We start from the raw sequence: 21795 nt of genomic DNA on the forward strand, positions 1-21795 counted from the left end.
TAGATCTTAATGCCCAATATGTAAGCAGCTTCACCGAGGTCTTTCATTGAAAAACTCTTATTCAAGTATCCCTTTATGCTATCTAGAAATTCTATATCATTTCCGATTAGTAATATGTCATCCACATATAATATCAGAAATGCTACAGAGCTCGGTGAAGATTTGAAGGAACTTGCAAGCGACCGGCTGGAAGGTTCTGCCAGGGCATGGTTGACTCAATTACCTCCTAGCAGCATTTACACTTGGGAAGATCTGTCTCGAGTGTTCATCAGAACATTTGAAGGAACTTGCAAGCGACCGGCTGGATTGACGGAGCTGCAAGTCTGCATGCAGAAGAACAATGAGACTCTCAGAGAGTATATTCAGAGATGGATCACTTTGCACCATACTGTGGAGAATGTGTCTGATCATCAGGCAGTCTGCGCCTTTAAGGATGGTGTCAAGAACAGAGAATTAAGTTTGAAATTTGGTCGAACTGGTGACATGACCTTGAGTCGGATGATGGAGATTGCTACCAAGTACGCCAACGGCGAAGAAGAAGACCGACTCCGAAGCGGCAAGCACAAGCCGAGTCAGTCGGAAAAGAGAAACACCAGTTGGAAACAGAAGCGGAAGGCTGAACCGGCAGCTCCTGGAGAGGCTCTGGCCGTGACTCAGGGAAAGTTTAAAGGTAAACCAAAAGGATCATGGAACCCTAAGAAGGTGAAGGATAAAGAAGGGAACGACGTGATGGATATGCCGTGTCACATCCACACGAAGAAAGACGAAGAGGGGAATATCATCTACCCGAAGCATACCACTCGCCAATGTCGACTCCTGACCCAACAACTTTCATCACTCCATTCGGGTGCTTCTGCTATATCACCATGCCATTCGGCCTCAAGAATGCCGGAGCCACATTTATGCGAATGATTCAGAAGTGTCTTCTCACTCAAATCAGTCGGAATGTGGAAGCATATATGGATGATATCGTCGTCAAGTCACGAAAAGGTTCCGACTTGCTCGCTGACCTCGCCGAAACATTTGCCAACCTCAGAAGGTATGATATCAAGCTCAATCCATCAAAGTGCACATTTGGAGTTCCTGGTGGCAAGTTACTCGGTTTTCTCGTTTCCGAGCGAGGAATCAACGCTAATCCAGAGAAGATCGGCACTATTCTCCGAATGAAACGCCCTGTGCGAGTGCACGATGTCCAGAAGCTTACTGGATGCTTGGCCGCATTAAGTCGATTCATCTCACGACTCGGTGAAAAGGCATTGCCTCTTTACCGACTGATGAAGAAGGCAGACAAGTTCGAGTGGACTCCAGAAGCTGATGCAGCGTTTGCCGAGCTAAAAGCTCTGCTCTCCACCCAGCCGGTGCTTGCTGCTCCAATCAGCAAAGAGCCTCTGCTGCTCTATATCGCAGCCAGAGGACAGGTCATCAGTACTGTGCTTACGGTCGAGCGGGAAGAAGAAGGAAAAGCTTTCAAAGTTCAGCGCCTAGTGTATTATTCGTCTGAAGTCTTGACTCCATCCAAGCAAAGATATCCTCATTATCAGAAGCTTGTGTATGGAATATACATGACCACAAAGAAGGTTGCTCATTATTTCTCTGATCATTCCATCACAGTCGTCAACGACGCTCCACTATCAGAGATCTTGCACACCAGAGATGCAACTGGTCGAGTGGCTAAATGGGCGATTGAACTTCTTTCCCTTGATATCAAGTTCGAGGCAAAGAAAGCCATTAAGTCCCAGGCAATAGCAGATTTCCTCGCCGAGTGGATTGAACAGCAGCAGCCGACTGAAGTTCACTCGGAGCATTGGACCATGTTCTTTGATGGCTCTAAAATGTTGAATGGTTCCGGTGCTGGGGTTGTCCTGGTTTCCCCCAGAGGAGATAAGCTCAGGTATGTGCTCCAGATTCACTTTGATTCCTCCAACAATGAGGCAGAATATGAGGCCCTCTTATATGGGTTGCGCATGGCCATTTCATTCGACGTCCGTCGCCTGATGGTTTATGGCGACTCGGATTTAGTGGTCAACCAAGTGATGAAGGAGTGGGACGTGAGAAGCCCAGCCATGACCGGATACTGCAGTGCAGTGAGGAAGCTGGAAAAGAAGTTCGAGGGGTTGGAGCTCCATCATATACCCCGACTGAAAAATCAAGCAGCTGATGATCTAGCAAAGATAGGTTCCAAGAGAGAAGACATTCCGAGTGGTGTGTTCTTGGAGCATATACACACTCCGTCAGTCAAAGAAGATCCTTTCACCGAAGAAGCTCCGCAGCCCAAGAGTGCCACAGATCCGACTGAGGTTGAAGTCCCAGCGGTGGTCGACTTGATCATGGAGGTCTTGGTGGTCATTCCCGACTGGACAGTTCCATATATCGCGTATATCCTGAGAAAAGAGCTTCCGGAGGATGAGGAAGAGGCTCGACAGATCATCCGTCGATCTAAGGCCTTTACCGTAATCAAGGGACAATTATACAGAGAAAGCGCGACTGGAGTTGGTCAGAAGTGCATAACACCAGAAGAAGGTCGACTCATCCTCAATGATATCCACTCGGGGACCTGTGGCCATCATGCGTCCTCTCGGACCATCGTGGCCAAAGCATACCGAGCCGGATTTTACTGGCCAAAGGCGAATGAGATGGCAAACGAGATAGTGGATAAGTGCGAGGGATGTCAGTTCTACTCGAATATGTCGCACAAGCCTGCATCAGCCCTGAAGACCATTCCACTCGTCTGGCCTTTCGCAGTATGGGGGTTGGACATGGTCGGTCCTTTGAGAACAGGGCGAAGTGGCTTCACGCATGTACTGGTGGCAGTCGACAAGTTCACCAAGTGGATTGAGGCTAAACCAATCAAGAACCTTGACGCCGGTGCTGCTGTTAGCTTCATCAGAGAACTAATATTCAGATATGGAGTCCCGCACAGCATCATTGCGGATAATGGGTCGAACTTTGACTCGGAGGAATTCAGAGATTTCTGTAACTCTCAAGGCACACGAGTCGACTACGCTTCAGTCGCTCATCCGCAGTCGAATGGACAAGCAGAGCGAGCCAATGGCCTGATTCTCAAGGGACTGAAACCCCGACTGATGTGTGATCTCAAGCATGCAGCTGGAGCTTGGGTCGACGAACTTCCCTCGGTGCTTTGGGGACTGAGGACCACACCTAATCGGTCGACCGAAAGAACTCCATTCTTCTTGGTCTACGGAGCTGAAGCAGTCTTGCCGAGTGATCTTCTCCACAATGCTCCTCGAGTTGAAATCTACAACGAAGCAGAAGCTGAACAAGCGCGGCAGGACGCAGTCGACCTTTTAGAGGAAGAAAGGGAGATGGCTCTGATCCGGTCGACCATCTACCAACAAGATTTGCGTCGTTTCCACGCCAGAAATGTGAGAGGTCGAGCCTTCCAAGAAGGAGATTTAGTTCTCCGAGTGGATCAGAAGAAACAACACAAGCTTGCTCCTTCTTGGGAAGGACCCTTCATCGTCACCAAAGTTCTCCACAACGGGGCGTACCGTCTCTACAACATCGAGCATAATATCGACGAGCCCCGAGCTTGGAACGCGGAACTACTCCGCCCATTTTACACTTAAGTTTTATCACTCGGATTAGTTGCAATAAAGTACTTCTGTAGTTCATGGACCTCAAAATAATAGTGTCATAGTTCCTCCATAATTTTTGTCACTTTTTATTTTGTCCAATGAAATTTCCCCCCAGTGGGTGACTTAGCCGCGAATCCTTTTCGCCTAAGTTTGTAAAAATCCTACCGAGTGGTGAGCCAGACTCCCACTCGGAGGCTTAGCTGCGAATCCGTTTCGCCTAAGTTATCAAAAATCCTACCGAGTGAAGAGCAAACCTCTCACTCGGGGGCTTAGCTGCAGTCCAAGTACTCGCCTAAGTTATCAAAAATCCTACCGAGTGAAGAGCAAACCTCTCACTCGGGGGCTTAGCTGCAGTCCAAGTACTCGCCTAAGTTATGAAAATCCTACCGAGTGAAGAGCAAACCTCTCACTCGGAGGCTTAGCTGCAGTACAAGTACTCGCCTAAGTTATCAAAAATCCTACCGAGTGAAGAGCAAACCTCTCACTCGGGGGCTTAGCTGCAGTCCAAGTACTCGCCTAAGTTATCAAAAATCCTACCGAGTGAAGAGCAAACCTCTCACTCGGAGGCTTAGCTGCAGTCCAAGTACTCGCCTAAGTTACCGAAATCCTACCGAGTGAAGAGCAAACCTCTCACTCGGGGGCTTAGCCGCAGCCCAGTGCTCGCCTAAGATATAAAAATCCTACCGAGTGAAGAGCAAACCTCTCACTCGGAGGCTTAGCTGCAGTCCAAGTACTCGCCTAAGTTATCAAAAATCCTACCGAGTGAAGAGCAAACCTCTCACTCGGGGGCTTAGCTGCAGTCCAAGTACTCGCCTAAGTTATCAAAATCCTACCGAGTGAAGAGCAAACCTCTCACTCGGGGGCTTAGCTGCAGTCCAAGTACTCGCCTAAGTTATGAAAAATCCTACCGAGTGAAGAGCAAACCTCTCACTCGGGGGCTTAGCTGCAGCCCAGTGCTCGCCTAAGATATAAAAATCCTACCGAGTGAAGAGCAAACCTCTCACTCGGGGGCTTAGCTGCAGCCCAGTGCTCGCCTAAGTTATGAAAATCCTACGAGTGAAGAGCAAACCTCTCACTCGGGGGCTTAGCTGTAGCCCAGTGCTCGCCTAAGTTATGAAATCCTACGAGTGAAAGCCATACTTCCACTCGGAGGCTTAGCTGTAGCCCAGTGCTCGCCTAAGTTATCGAAATCCTACCGAGTGAAGGGCAAACCTCTCACTCGGGGGCTTAGCTGCAGCCCAGTGCTCGCCTAAGTTATGAAAATCCTTCCGAGTGATAAGCCAGACTTCCACTCAGAGGCTTAGCCGCAGCCCAGCGCTCACCTAAGTGGATTAAGGAATAAGTCGATTGCAGTAAGCGCCCTGCTTTGAACCTGCAAAAGACATTTCGAGCCAAGAGCAATCATATTCAAACGACAAATTCAAGTTCGGATCGATACCTAAAGGAACCGGAAGTGCTCAGGCGCTAAGCCCGTTAAGGTTTATCGGTTACAATTCCACTCGGCATACCGAGGCAAATTTAAAGCGTCGAGCTTAGAAGAAGTTTTTTACCCCTCCTGTGGAGGGCTGGAAGGTGCAACAAACTCATCAAGATCAATCTCATCTGCGATCCGAGTGGCAGCCGCAAGGAAAGTTTCCATAAAGGACCTGAAGTCGTGTTTCTTGGTGTTGGCCACCCGGAGGGCCACCAGCTTGTCTTCTCGCGCATCTTTGCAGTGAACTCGGGCCAGACACAGAGCAACATCTGCACCGCACCGAGCCGAGGATTTTTTCCACTCCTGCACTCGACCAGGGATCGTGTTCAAGCGAGCCATCAGCGACTCGAGGTCATTCTGAAGAGTCTCCCCGGGCCAGAGCGTCGAGTCGATGCGAGATGTGGCGACCTTCAGCCTTGCAAGATAGTCCATGACAGCTGCAACACGGGACTCCAGTTGGGAAACATTCATGGCAGCTTCGTCGTCCATCGGAGAATTGACGGGGTCAAGGTTTGGTTCCAGCCGGCTAGTTTCTTCTTCAAAGTTTTGACAAAATTCTGCAAGGATGATCACCGAGTCAAGGCAATGGTCGAATGGAAAAACCACGGTTGGAAATGATCGCCGAGCATAGAGATTTACCTTCAAGCATAAGAAACAGCTTCTTGGCAAGACCATTCAGGAAGGCCTCCAGATCTTTTTTCTTCCCAAGAGCAGCTTTCAGATTGGCATTTTCTTGCTCAAGCTTGGCGACTGAAGCTAACTTCTCGTCAACAAGCTTGATCTTCTCAGCTAGTTCAAGGTCCTTCTTCCGTTCGGCCTCCCTCACCTTACCTGCAAGTTACAGCAAGATCAGATTTTGAAACAAATAAAGGGAAAAAGCAGTCGTCAAGGTCTCACCAAACATACCTTCGGTCTCCTCCTTTGCCTTAGTCAGATTCTCCTGAACCAGCTTCAAATTCAGCTCGAGCTGAATGTGCTTGTTTTCCAGCTCAGAGTAGTGAGCCACAAGATCACAGGAGTTCTGCGAAGAACCAATCGACTAAAATGTCAAATATAATTCACTTCCGAGTGAAAAAGGAAAAATCACGCGTTTCTAAGACTACAGCCGAATACGAGCATTCGACCGTAGTCTCGGGGACTACACCCAGTGGGTGCACTCAGCGTGCCCCCACTAATCGACCAGTCGAAGACAGAGTCGACCAGTCGACCGGTTTGTGAAACCCAGTCGCCTTAGTCGAATGACGGAAAGACTGAAATTATAAAGCCTAAGGCCGACTGCCAGCAGTCGACCTTAGCCTTGGGGACTACACCCAGTGGGTGCACTCAGCGTGCCCCCACTAATCCTATTTGAAGACAGAGTCGACCAGTCGACCTCAAAAAAAAACAAGATGTATTCTCTAAGACTGTAACCGACTGCCAGCAGTCGACCACAGTCTCGGGGAATACACCCAGTGGGTGCACTCAGTGTGCCCCCACCGGTTTGTGAAATCCATTCGCCGTAGTCGAATGACGGAGAGACTGAAATTATAAAGCCTAAGGCCGACTGCCAGCAGTTGACCTTAGCCTTGGGGACTACACCCAGCGGGTGCACTCAGCGTGCCCCTGCTAACACGGAGTTTAAATCAACACACCCAGTGGGTGACTACTATAAATTCTGGAAAGAAAAGTTTTTTGATAGCATATCCTAACAGAACAAGTGGTGGTCGACTGACCTGAACATTCCTTTGAAGGGCGGAACTGGCGTCATAAGCTGCCTGGCTCGCATCCCGGATGGTCTTCAACTGCTCCATCATGATCCCTGCCTGGCGTATCGCCTCCTTCGCGGCGCCAGCTTGGTCCTCTGGGACGTGGTGCGTCGTGAAGAGGGAGGGCTGCGGAGCACTCGTCAGCGGATCTGCGAAGGACACAGTGTGTCGAGTGGTGTTCTCCTCCTCCGTGACCAGAGTCTCAGGCACCGTCACATCCTGGGGCACCCTGCTGGCAGACGCTTTCCTTCTCATTCTGTGCTTTAGTGGTTCCTCGTCTTCATCGTCATCAGGGAGAGTGATAACAACATTGGATGGAGCTACAGAAAAGAATCAGAATTAGAGATCATGAGTCAGTCGACTAGAAACGGTGTTAAGAGTATAATACCAGGTTTTGAGGTTGCTGCGTCCTCCATCGCATGGTCGTCAGCCCGGGCTGAGGTCTCAGAAGTAGCAGCACTGCAACTCCAAAGAGTCAGTCGACTAACTCCAGCGCCAACCAGAGATAAAGTTCACACAAAACAAGAAGACGTAAGCAATATGATTACCCTGATATGGTGGGGATGGACACCTTCATCTTCGGCAGGTGCTTGGTCGGCTTCGACGGGGCCGCCCTGGGCTGCTTCGGCGCCTTTTCAGTCGGCGCCGGAGAGGTGGTCCGGGGGCGCTTGGTTGTCAGGACCCCGACTCAATGCCACATCGATCTAGCATGTAACACCTCATATCACTTTGCGGCCTCACGCACGGTATTCCCACGGGTGTCGCCTTACCTTAGCCCGGGACCGTTTGCGCCTTTTGGCACACGTATATGACAGTGTCGCTAGCATCCATATGATAAGGAGCCCGGGCTGACATGGCTAGTCGTAAACCCAAAGTGGCACAGACTTACAGGGACAGGCATCCATGACCCAGCATCGAACGTGTCGGTCATCAGCGAGTGAAACCAGGCTGTAGCACTGGGCTAGCAGGACTCCGGTGAACCGGGCTGTAGCGGGCTAACAGGACTCCGGTATTCATCGCGTGACATTTCCCCGAAGGGACAGACACAGGAACGAAGAAGGACACATGCCGGCCAGCCTAAGTGTTCCGGAGCAGTAGCAAGCTACCATGGCTCGGTGGAAACACTAGGAGACATTTCCCCGTAAGAGAGGCTACTAAAGATAAACAACTAGATGGTCAGATCCCACACATACCAAGCATTTCAATAACATACACACAATATGCTCGATATGTGCAAATACAACATGGCATCACAAAATGACTCTACGACTCAAGTAGTTTATTCAATAGGCTCCGAGGAGCGAGATATTACAAACATGGGTCTCATGACCCAACACTCAGAGCATACAAGTCAAAGCACAAGCGGAAGCTATCATGTCTGAGTACAGACATCTATAAATGAAAAAGGCTGAGAAGCCTGACTATCTATCAGATCCTGCCGAGGGCACAAGATCGTAGCTGAGGTATCAAGCTAAACGTCGAAGTCCACGCGGAATTACTAGTGAGACTGAAGTCTCTCTGCAAAAACATAAAATAGGCAAACGTGAGTACAAATGTACCCAGCAAGACTTACATCAGAACTAACTACATATGCATCATTATCAACAAAGGGGTGGTGGGGTTTAACTGCAGCAAGCCAGCTTTGACTCGGTGGCTATCCTGAACTACGACTGCAAGTAACTCTTTTGAGGTGGCGCACACGAGTCCACATATTCACCATATCAATACACCACTATGGATCCGCTCCCGTCTCCCTACGAGAACGCCATCCATAGCACTCACGCTTATCTTGCGTATTTTAGAGTATCCACTTTCACTTGTCTATGAACTGATATAAGTAACCCAAAAGTCCTTTTCCGTGGACACGGCTATTCGAATAGATGATGATAACCCTGCAGGGGTGTACTTCTTCATACATGTTTCCACCACTTAGCGTCTGCACACGACATGTGCTCGGCAGACTTCAAGCGAAAGCCGACGTGGGTGTAGACCACGACCTACCTAAACACTCAAGTCTCTAGTCCAGGTTTATCGCCTATTCGGGTTCCATCCATGAGGAGATCCGGCCGGAGTTTCGCTCACAGCCCCAAACGATGTGAACAGGGTTCCGTGACACCAAACGGGCGCCCGGTTTACCCGGCCACGTGCCTACCGCATCACAGCCCACCCCTACGGTCAGCGCTGTCCACGGCCTCCAGCATACTACAAACACCAGAAACTACTTGCAACTCCTGGACAGAGGACGAGGGTGAATGAGAAGTCGAGCGGGGTCATATTTCAGGGCCCAATGTATGGTAGTAGCTGAATCATGGATCACAAACACAGAACTCAGTTCCTAAGGACGGCTTCAATGAGACAACCCACCATGTACTCCTACATGGCCTCTCACCGACACCTTTTACCAAATCGTGTTCACACACTTAGCTCACACATAGTAGGACATGTTCACACACCTCTGATTCATCCTCGATGAATCAGACCTGACTCAACTCTAAGCAGTAGCAGGCATGACAAACAAGCATGAATGAGTAGGCACAACAGGGCTCAAACAACTCCTACTCATGCTAGTGGGTTTCATCTATTTACTGTGGCAATGACAGGTCATGCAAAGGATAAAGGGGTTCAGCTACCGCAGCAAGTAACAGATGAATCGGTGTTGTCCTAATGCAGTAAAAGAGAGCAGGAGCGAGAGAGTAGGATTGTATCGGAATGAACAAGGGGGTTTTGCTTGCCTGGCACTTCTGAAGATAACATTGAGTCTTCATCAGTGTCAACGATCACATCATCGGTATCACGTCTATCGAGAGGGGATAATTACCGGCAACACAGAAGGGAACACAATCAATGCAATGTACAATATGATGCATGATCATGACATGGCAAAATGAATGTGTTTTGGGCTAATGCAACTAGCAACGGATTAAATGAAGTTGGTTTGAATACAAGATTCAAATTCAAACTCCATATGTGATTATTCAAATGCCATTCACTTCATTTGCCCTAAACAGTAGTGATAAGTTGTTCTAACATGCATGAAAATGGTACAGATGGATTCCTTGAATTTTTCTGATAATTTTTCATATATAAATTATTTAATTTGGAGTTACGGTTAATTTTCTATGATTTATTGAGGTTTAAACAATTTTCTGGAATTTTCTGATTTATTTTAAATCCAGAAAATCATTTAATGCGTCAGCATGACATCACCTTGACGTCAGCAGGTCAACAGGGCGCCTCCAGGTCAAACCTGACCTGTGGGACCCATATGTCAGCGTCACAGGTTAAACAGGGGGGGTTTATTTTAGTTTAATTAAGGATTAGGGCACTAGGGCCCACATGTCAGTGGCTCTGGGGTTAGATTAGGTGGTGATTAGCTTAAGCTAATCACCTGATGGCGGGGGCCCACCTGTCAGTGTCAGCAGAGGGGGTAGTTAAAATAAAATAACTAAACTAATTAACAGGGGGGGCTGGCCCCACCTGTCATCGACCCAGAAAGGGGGGGGGGTCCCGCCGTGGTCAACGTGGTCAGACCCACCGGCGGCTTGACGCCGGCGAGGCCAGACACGGTGGTGCGCGTCGGAAACCAACTACAGGGGCTCTTTTGGCGCGCAGGGAGCAGCTACGGGGAGAGGGTGGAGTGGCGCATCCAACGGTGGCGGTGGCGGAGGCTGGGGTGGCCGGAGCTGCCGGCGGCGAGCTCTTTTGCGGCGGCCGGAGCTCGGGCGAGGTCGGGGTTGGCGTTCGGGGCACGGGAGGGGAAGCTAGTGGCGGCTACGGGCTCCTGGAGACGTGTTGAGTGCGGTGGTGTGCTCGGCTTCGAGCTGCAACGGCTCCAGCCACGGTGGTGACGAGGCACGGCGGCGGCGAGCTCTCGGGTCCGGCGGAAAGGCGGCTAGGGTACGGGAACGAGCGCGAGGAGGAGGGGGAATGGAAGAGTAGCTCACAGGGGTTGCGACGGTGGCCTCGGGGAGCTCGGGGAGGCACCCGAGCCGACGAATTTGACGAAGATGGCCGGCGGTCCCGAGGTTGAAGAAGCCGGCGGTGGCGACGTTGCAGGGGCTCCCGCGGTGCGCTTCTCGGCGAGGAGGAAGAAGTGGTCGAGGCGGATCCCCTGGGTACTTCGGGTGGCAGCGAGGAGCACGGTGGCTACGGCGAACGGCGTCGGCGACGACGAGCTCCGCTCGGGCGCGTGCAGGGAGGAAAGCAGAGGAGAGAACGGGGTCCAGGGGAAGAGAGGGGAGGTGCAGGGGGCGAGGGCGTCTCCGTGGCGTCGCGAGGGAGGCTCGGGAACGCCTCGGTGGAAGCAGGAGGTGGCCGAGGCGGCATCGGCGCTCGCCACCGAGCTGCTTCGGTGCGAGGGGAGGAAGAAGACAAGGGGGAGGGAGGAGGTGGGCTGGGCCAGCGGGAGGAGCTGGGCCGGCTACAGGTAAATGGCCCAGGTGGGCTGCAGGTAATGTTTCCCTCCCTCTCTCTGTTTTTCCTATTTTACTTCTGTTTTCTATTTTTCTGACATTTGTTTGATTTAATAAATATATTAAATCATTTAATTTTATTATGCCAATTTTTGTAGGGGCTAATGGTATTATTCCAGAGCTCTTTTATAATTGGCATAATTTTTGGACCATATTTCATATATATAGAAATATCTTTCCAATGCAAATATTTATCGAATTAATCCAAATGGCCAAAATAAATGTCCATGAGCTCCTAAAAATATTGTTTTGATTTTTATCTCTGTCCAATATTTTCAGAGGGCAACATGAGCATTTTCTTGGACCCTTTTGGGGAATTTTTTTATTTGGGTCATTTTCAAAATGATTCTGAGGGTTCCACCAATCCTCATTTCAAATTTAAATGAAATTTAAACATGATGCACACATGAAGCTAGCCTAGAGCATTACCAGAAGCTAGGGATGTGACAACTCACCCCCACTAAACAAGAATCTCGTCTCGAGATTCAAGCGTAGGGTAAGGTGAAGGGGAAACGCAACTAGTATAATCTTCACGATCCAGGGTGCACTTCAGTTGAACGTTGATTTGAACACCATCTTTGTCTTGATGTCTTGCTCTGAGAACTCCAGCTAATCATGACAAGAAGAGGAAAGGAAAACTCTAGAACAATCGATCTTCGAGAAGACCGAACAACTTAGGATCAACTCATGGGATGAGACATAGCAACATCTCTTGAGCTGAGAGACGAAGCACAGATCCGAAGAAAAGGAGTGAAGCAGATGACGAGGGTTCACTAGGTAGACAACAATTTCACGCTTAAGAAGGTGGTAAACAATTGTCAACGTAGCGAGGAGTTGAGTTGCCATGATACCACAACGAGACACCTTCGGAACCGTGACTCGTAGAGATATTCCCTTAAGTGGCAAAAAGAATTACTTTTGATTCAGAGATCATTGAAACTCTTTAAACCAGCCTAAGACAATTCTCGAGCGATCGTTTGGAGGGGGTCGGTAGAATGGCATACTCAAACTTGGATGATGTGGATTACCTTGTTGAAGACAACGTAATGGATGATTTTTGCTTATCACCGGAAATGGAAGGGACCCATGGTAGAATGACACATTGGCGGTGCAAGCTGGGAACAAAATGCAAATGCTGGGAATGATTCTGGTAACTGGGGAAGAACCCAACAATAGAGAGTGAATTCACTGTTGGAGTGGTTATAGCATAACCGAAGAATCTGGGGCAATCCCAGCTAGTGCCGATGATAAGACGTAGCGCTTGTGCGTGCTCTCAAGAACTTAAGCATTTCCACAATCATCAAGGTTTTATCAACAACCGCGTCAAGGGTGCTGACAACACAACATACTACCATGATGAATAGCGATGGACGATGCAGATGCGAAGGAGGATAACACTTTCTCAGATTTCACCTTAGCGAGGCCAAGCAAATAAAATCTGGATGATCGACCGAGAGACATTTAGCACTCCGCTTCTAATGTTCTCCTTGATGTGCTAGTATAACCCATTCATAGATATGGTTTGATATCTAAAACATCAAGTAAAAGGTCGGACTTCGGGAACACAATAAGCATAAGGCACAACTAGGAAGTAAATCCTACGAAGTCCTTATGGGAAGGTGGCCAACTGCTTCAATCAAGATACCACAATAATAGGTCCTTCGGCTGGGTGGTGCTGGCCACGACATCCACTTTACCGGTTATCAAGGGACCAATATTATAGTTCTTGGGAAATGTTCCAAACCATCATATCTGCCTGAGATTCAGATCTGGTTGGTGTCAGGATATTCCAGACTCATCGAGTCTAGGAAGAAAAATGAAAGTTTGCAACACAATTCGACGAGATGACGTTGCGAGATTCTCGGGAAATGAACTACGATAGCAAGCTCCAAAACATGAGCTGGTTCTGCTACAAACATGTGAACACGTTGTCCAAGACAAGCATGACCACAAAGTAGTCTTATAATAAAACACTACCGAGTTCAGGAGGGGGAACCATCAGCGAGGATATCGAAGTTTTGTACAAATCCGTCTGGTACCTTCGGGACTAGCACTTAAAACTTATTAATCTTGAACAAATCAATCAGTGGCTTGGTGTGCTAGGGACCCATATAGAATGGAGGTTGCAAGTCTCCGAACCACAGAATACTTCGCACGTATGCATGACTGATTTGGGATGATTCCAAAGGAAACAACATTGACTTTCTCGAATCCACGGCGGCAACTTGCATCAAATGCACATGGACTGGAGGAAGTCACTTCTTACATCCGAACATTTGCTCCATGAACTAGCATGAAGAAATGCTTTCAAAAGTTTCCAACACTAGCTTAATGTTCAACAACACCATGGAGGAGAGAAGGATGTTGCCAATGGGCTCAACAACAACTCATCCGGGTTTCCTTTTAAAAGGAATTCCATAGTTAAGTGAACAAGTGATAGCATTGGTCAGACCAAAGATGTAAGGGTGTATGCTCGAGGGATCAACCACGAGTAAGGCAACATTACGAGCATCGTTGGTACTGATTTGATTTGACGATAGCCCACACTCAAATCAAAGAATTGATAAGACAATAGGTCCAGCAACTGATCACAGGGACCAATCGATGAAGATATCATCTTTCTTCAACACACACTACACAAGAATATCCCTTTGGAACGAACTAAGTCAGACAAGCTTTTATCTTCCAACTCTCCAAGTTGTTGTCTAGCTTAACCAACTAGCTCAGGGATATCTAACACCGATTCTTGGAGAGAAGGTGGTTCACAAGAAACCAACTTGATCACGGGCTCAACATAACGGTCAGGTGACGACCTGGTGATACTTCCGAGAAGATATTCAGAAAATCATGAACCACCGGTATGTTACTAAGCTCGAGAACAATCTCGCTTTTGAGGGCAAGACGATATGATCAAATGAGTGAGGACTTGACAAGATCCTAACTCATCAATCGAAGGGTGCACCGAAATAAGGACTAGGTAGCACGATCAATCTTAGAATGATGATTTAATAACCAACACACTAAGAAAGAAATTATTGTCCTTTAACTACCAAGCAACAAGGTTGCTAGGAGTATTGGTTTCACACATCATGATTCACTTGTCGGCACTCCGGCTGCAACAACACGGAACCGAGGAATGAAAAAGGATGGCGAGAAATATCACTATGTCAAGAATTCACAAAGGGTAGTGCAATTCTCATGAAATTCCTGTCATAAGGAAGGTAATACTTCAGGGTAGAGCAGACCAGAAGCTGGATTGTAACTTGATCTGCGGAACACAACTACTTTGACCCAATCCTAAATATGGATGAGGTACTGGAGTTTGTTTCTCCTAGTCATTCCGGAATAGAATGGCTTGACAGACCACAAGAGTAATAGGCATCGATGAACGAATGCACACATAATCTTGACTATCAATTGATAGACGAGGGTCAGAAGACAACTAAAGGGACAACTCAAAGAACATATAATTTTCTGAGTTGTGGATGCATGGTTTAGCATGTCGAACGAATTCCACATATTTCTTCCGGATAACCCATGCAGAAAGGTAGAACTGGCAGAGTCACAATATAGCATGGAGAACTCATAGAGGGCCTGTTGTGATCTTTTGATCCAACAAACTTCTGCCATAATGGTTCATGGTATTTGGAAGAACGATATACCACGGACCTCGAGGACTATCGCAAAGGTTACTAATATACTAAAGGAACTAGCAACACTATCAACATGATGTAAGTAGGGTGAATATCGGGTTTAAGAACCCAGGAATAGAATACCTATTACTAAGTAGCATCACGGGATGCTTCCGAGAATAAAAGCCAGAATCATCACACTGGGATCACAAAACATTGCTAGATTACTAGGTGACTCCCTAAACACCTAGGGCCACAATAATATCTCCAACATATATGTCAAGGTAACGAAGTACCTCAACTCACTGATTAGTGTGGTTAATCTGGCCCATGGGAACATTGAAACGGGAAGAAAGGATTTGCAATTGCATCAGACTACTTAGAAACCTGGGATGACTCGGACAGCATAACGGCTGTAAATGCTCAGAAAAGATTTGAGACATTCACAAAAATGGTGGCATAACCACTCAGAAGCACAATATCAAGGTTCCGAGATCAACAATTCACATACGGAAGTAGTAGGAACTGAACTGAGACTTAAATCCAACAATCTTATAAGTCTACTGATTAGTAACTCGTGATCCTGATAGAAAGAAGAGATAGCCTAGCTCTTAATCCCCGCAGGAAAGATAAGATGACTCAGATCAGAAGGCATAAGGTACAAGGAGTAAAAAGAGCCTTACGTTCCATCCCACAATCAATTCCCTTATATAACTAAAGAATTTCTAGACTCAACTTCGACCAGTTTGGCTTGGTAATCCTACAGGCAGTCAAGCTCTGATACCAACGCTGTCAGGACCCCGACTCAATGCCACATCGATCTAGCATGTAACACCTCATATCACTTTGCGGCCTCACGCACGGTATTCCCACGGGTGTCGCCTTACCTTAGCCCGGGACCGTTTGCGCCTTTTGGCACACGTATATGACAGTGTCGCTAGCATCCATATGATAAGGAGCCCGGGCTGACATGGCTAGTCGTAAACCCAAAGTGGCACAGACTTACAGGGACAGGCATCCATGACCCAGCATCGAACGTGTCGGTCATCAGCGAGTGAAACCAGGCTGTAGCACTGGGCTAGCAGGACTCCGGTATTCATCGCGTGACATTTCCCCGAAGGGACAGACACAGGAACGAAGAAGGACACATGCCGGCCAGCCTAAGTGTTCCGGAGCAGTAGCAAGCTACCATGGCTCAGTGAAACACTAGGAGACATTTCCCGGTAAGAGAGGCTACTAAAGATAAACAACTAGATGGTCAGATCCCACACATACCAAGCATTTCAATAACATACACACAATATGCTCGATATGTGCAATACAACATGGCATCACAAAATGACTCTACAACTCAAGTAGTTTATTCAATAGGCTCCGAGGAGCGAGATATTACAAACATGGGTCTCATGACCCAACAATCAGAGCATACAAGTCAAAGCACAAGCGGAAGCTATCATGTCTGAGTACAGACATCTATAAATGAAAAAGGCTGAGAAGCCTGACTATCTATCAGATCCTGCCGAGGGCACAAGATCGTAGCTGAGGTAACAAGCTAAACGTCGAAGTCCACGCGGAACTACTAGTGAGACTGAAGTCTCTCTGCAAAAACATAAAATAGGCAAACGTGAGTACAAATGTACCCAGCAAGACTTACATCAGAACTAACTACATATGCATCATTATCAACAAAGGGGATGGTGGGGTTTAACTGCAGCAAGCCAGCTTTGACTCGGTGGCTATCCTGAACTACGACTGCAAGTAACTCTTTTGAGGTGGCGCACACGAGTCCACATATTCACCATATCAATACACCACTATGGATCCGCTCCCGTCTCCCTACGAGAACGCCATCCATAGCACTCACGCTTATCTTGCGTATTTTAGAGTATCCACTTTCACTTGTCTATGAACTGATATAAGTAACCCAGAAGTCCTTTTCCGTGGACACGGCTATTCGAATAGATGATGATAACCCTGCAGGGGTGTACTTCTTCATACATGTTTCCACCACTTAGCGTCTGCACACGACATGTGCTCGGCAGACTTCAAGCGAAAGCCGACGTGGGTGTAGACCACGACCTACCTAAACACTCAAGTCTCTAGTCCAGGTTTATCGCCTATTCGGGTTCCATCCATGAGGAGATCCGGCCGGAGTTTCGCTCACAGCCCCAAACGATGTGAACAGGGTTCCGTGACACCAAACGGGCGCCCGGTTTACCCGGCCACGTGCCTACCGCATCACAGCCCACCCCTACGGTCAGCGCTGTCCACGGCCTCCAGCATACTACAAACACCAGAAACTACTTGCAACTCCTGGACAGAGGACGAGGGTGAATGAGAAGTCGAGCGGGGTCATATTTCAGGGCCCAATGTATGGTAGTAGCTGAATCATGGATCACAAACACAGAACTCAGTTCCTAAGGACGGCTTCAATGAGACAACCCACCATGTACTCCTACATGGCCTCTCACCGACACCTTTTACCAAATCGTGTTCACACACTTAGCTCACACATAGTAGGACATGTTCACACACCTCTGATTCATCCTCGATGAATCAGACCTGACTCAACTCTAAGCAGTAGCAGGCATGACAAACAAGCATGAATGAGTAGGCACAACAGGGCTCAAACAACTCCTACTCATGCTAGTGGGTTTCATCTATTTACTGTGGCAATGACAGGTCATGCAAAGGATAAAGGGGTTCAGCTACCGCAGCAAGTAACAGATGAATCGGTGTTGTCCTAATGCAGTAAAAGAGAGCAGGAGCGAGAGAGTAGGATTGTATCGGAATGAACAAGGGGGTTTTGCTTGCCTGGCACTTCTGAAGATAACATTGAGTCTTCATCAGTGTCAACGATCACATCATCGGTATCACGTCTATCGAGAGGGGATAATTACCGGCAACACAGAAGGGAACACAATCAATGCAATGTACAATATGATGCATGATCATGACATGGCAAAATGAATGTGTTTTGGGCTAATGCAACTAGCAACGGATTAAATGAAGTTGGTTTGAATACAAGATTCAAATTCAAACTCCATATGTGATTATTCAAATGCCATTCACTTCATTTGCCCTAAACAGTAGTGATAAGTTGTTCTAACATGCATGAAAATGGTACAGATGGATTCCTTGAATTTTTCTGATAATTTTTCATATATAAATTATTTAATTTGGAGTTACGGTTAATTTTCTATGATTTATTGAGGTTTAAACAATTTTCTGGAATTTTCTGATTTATTTTAAATCCAGAAAATCATTTAATGCGTCAGCATGACATCACCTTGACGTCAGCAGGTCAACAGGGCGCCTCCAGGTCAAACCTGACCTGTGGGACCCATATGTCAGCGTCACAGGTTAAACAGGGGGGGTTTATTTTAGTTTAATTAAGGATTAGGGCACTAGGGCCCACATGTCAGTGGCTCTGGGGTTAGATTAGGTGGTGATTAGCTTAAGCTAATCACCTGATGGCGGGGGCCCACCTGTCAGTGTCAGCAGAGGGGGTAGTTAAAATAAAATAACTAAACTAATTAACAGGGGGGGCTGGCCCCACCTGTCATCGACCCAGAAAGGGGGGGGGGTCCCGCCGTGGTCAACGTGGTCAGACCCACCGGCGGCTTGACGCCGGCGAGGCCAGACGCGGTGGTGCGCGTCGGAAACCAACTACAGGGGCTCTTTTGGCGCGCAGGGAGCAGCTACGGGGAGAGGGTGGAGTGGCGCATCCAACGGTGGCGGTGGCGGAGGCTGGGGTGGCCGGAGCTGCCGGCGGCGAGCTCTTTTGCGGCGGCCGGAGCTCGGGCGAGGTCGGGGTTGGCGTTCGGGGGCACGGGAGGGGAAGCTAGTGGCGGCTACGGGCTCCTGGAGACGTGTTGAGTGCGGTGGTGTGCTCGGCTTCGAGCTGCAACGGCTCCAGCCACGGTGGTGACGAGGCACGGCGGCGGCGAGCTCTCGGGTCCGGCGGAAAGGCGGCTAGGGTACGGGAACGAGCGCGAGGAGGAGGGGGAATGGAAGAGTAGCTCACAGGGGTTGCGACGGTGGCCTCGGGGAGCTCGGGGAGGCACCCGAGCCGACGAATTTGACGAAGATGGCCGGCGGTCCCGAGGTTGAAGAAGCCGGCGGTGGCGACGTTGCAGGGGCTCCCGCGGTGCGCTTCTCGGCGAGGAGGAAGAAGTGGTCGAGGCGGATCCCCTGGGTACTTCGGGTGGCAGCGAGGAGCACGGTGGCTACGGCGAACGGCGTCGGCGACGACGAGCTCCGCTCGGGCGCGTGCAGGGAGGAAAGCAGAGGAGAGAACGGGGTCCAGGGGAAGAGAGGGGAGGTGCAGGGGGCGAGGGCGTCTCCGTGGCGTCGCGAGGGAGGCTCGGGAACGCCTCGGTGGAAGCAGGAGGTGGCCGAGGCGGCATCGGCGCTCGCCACCGAGCTGCTTCGGTGCGAGGGGAGGAAGAAGACAAGGGGGAGGGAGGAGGTGGGCTGGGCCAGCGGGAGGAGCTGGGCCGGCTACAGGTAAATGGCCCAGGTGGGCTGCAGGTAATGTTTCCCTCCCTCTCTCTGTTTTTCCTATTTTACTTCTGTTTTCTATTTTTCTGACATTTGTTTGATTTAATAAATATATTAAATCATTTAATTTTATTATGCCAATTTTTGTAGGGGCTAATGGTATTATTCCAGAGCTCTTTTATAATTGGCATAATTTTTGGACCATATTTCATATATATAGAAATATCTTTCCAATGCAAATATTTATCGAATTAATCCAAATGGCCAAAATAAATGTCCATGAGCTCCTAAAAATATTGTTTTGATTTTTATCTCTGTCCAATATTTTCAGAGGGCAACATGAGCATTTTCTTGGACCCTTTTGGGGAATTTTTTTATTTGGGTCATTTTCAAAAATGATTCTGAGGGTTCCACCAATCCTCATTTCAAATTTAAATGAAATTTAAACATGATGCACACATGAAGCTAGCCTAGAGCATTACCAGAAGCTAGGGATGTGACATTGGTCGACTAAGTAACAGTCGCGACCCCCTCGCCGCGTTCAGTCGCAGGGTCATGAACAAGTTTCGACCGCCTTTCCGAGCGCGGTGGTGCGACCTCCTCCTCCTCCTCCTCTTCGCCGTCCTCATCGTCATCATCATCATCGTCATCGTCATCATCATCGGCCTCGGCGGCGTCCGAGTCCCACTCCTCCTCCTAACTCTCGCCCCCGCTCGCTTCTCCCTCCTCAGTCGGAGCCCGCGCTCCGTTGGGCATTGAGTACAGTTCAGTGAGGGCCTGATGGACAACAAGACAAAGATCAGTCGATCGATCGGCAGAGAAAACAGAAATAAATACGACAAAAATACAATGGGAAGTGGAGCAGACATACCTTGTTTGGGTCACTGTGGCAGTCGAGTGGAGGAATCCTTCTGGCTCCGCGAGGGTTATCCTTGTTCCTAGTAACAGCGGCCATCCACCTTTCCAGAGTGGCATCGTCGACTGTTTCTGGGTTAACCCGAGTCACGTCTTCAGTCCCACAGTACAACCACATGCAGTGGCTCTAGAACTGAAGAGGCTGGATTCGACGCCTAAGGAAAACTTCCAGGAGATCCATGCCCGTCACTCCCTCCCGAACCAACTGAACTACGCGCTCCATCAACATCTTCACATCAGCTTTCTCCTCCGGAATCAGCTTCAGGGAGGAGGGCTTGTTCACTCGGTCCATGGTAAATGGAGGGAGCCCACTCGACTGCCCCGGTGTCGACTCGTCCTGGCAGTAGAACCAGGTCGACTGCCAGCCTCTGACTGACTCGGGAAATGTCATAGCTGGGAAGGTGCTCTTGTTTCTCACCTGGATCCCCAGACCTCCACACATTTGGACCACTCGGGTTCTTTCGTCGCCTGGACTCGCCTTCTTTACAGTTTGAGAGCGACATGTGAATATGTGCTTGAACAAGCCCCAGTGCGGTCGACAGCCCAGAAAACTCTCGCACATGGACACAAACGCGGCAAGATAGGCGATAGAATTCGGGGTGAAGTGGTGGAGTTGCGCTCCAAAAAAGTTCAAGAAACCACGGAAGAAAACGCTCGGCGGCAAAGAGAATCCGCGGTCGACATGGGTAGCCAGAAGCACGCACTCACCCTCTTCCGGCTGGGGCTGCCACTCTTTCCCCGGAAGCCTCGCAGCTCCATGGGGGATCAGGCCCTCGTTGGCCATGTCGAGGAGGTCCTTCTCCGTGATGGCCGACTGGATCCAATCTCCCTGGACCCAGCCTTTCAGCAGGCGGGATCTGGACGAAGACCCACCGCGGCTGGTGGATCTCCCCTTCGCCTTCTCCGTCGCCGACGCCTTCTTCGCGCGCTCCAGCGCCGCCGTCTTCTCCTTGACCATGGCTTCCGGCAGGGCGCGTGAGGAGAAGTGGTGCGGGGGCAAGAGCGAGCGTGTTGGGTGGAGACGAAGGAGGCAGAGAGAGAGAATGCCGAGGCACTGTTCAAAAAACCCCCACCGGGCGCATTTATAAGATCCCTTCCGAGTGGATGACAGGTGGACCCGGCAGATCTAATCATATCCTGGAACTGTTACACGGGCGAGATACGTGGCGAAGAAAGCGGCACGAGAATCGAGGCGTCTATGTCCCGTCCCATCCGAACGCCGCAGTCCGCTCCGCTTCGCGCGTTTCCCCAAATTTCGCATCCCGCGGAATCCGCTAACGGCAGATCAGTCTGTCAGGCGCAGGATTTCCTGCGATCCGTCGCTCGGAAATCGACGAAGCCCGAAAGATCACTCGACGAAAGAAAAGAATGGATCGAGTCGACTGAAGACAAGTTGCTCACTATCAACGAAAAGATTCTCTGGATTCAGGACAACGCACGACCAGTGTGCAAAGGTCA

The sequence above is a fragment of the Triticum aestivum genome, chromosome 7A, assembly GCF_018294505.1.
Source record: "Triticum aestivum cultivar Chinese Spring chromosome 7A, IWGSC CS RefSeq v2.1, whole genome shotgun sequence".
Lineage (NCBI taxonomy): Eukaryota > Viridiplantae > Streptophyta > Magnoliopsida > Poales > Poaceae > Triticum > Triticum aestivum.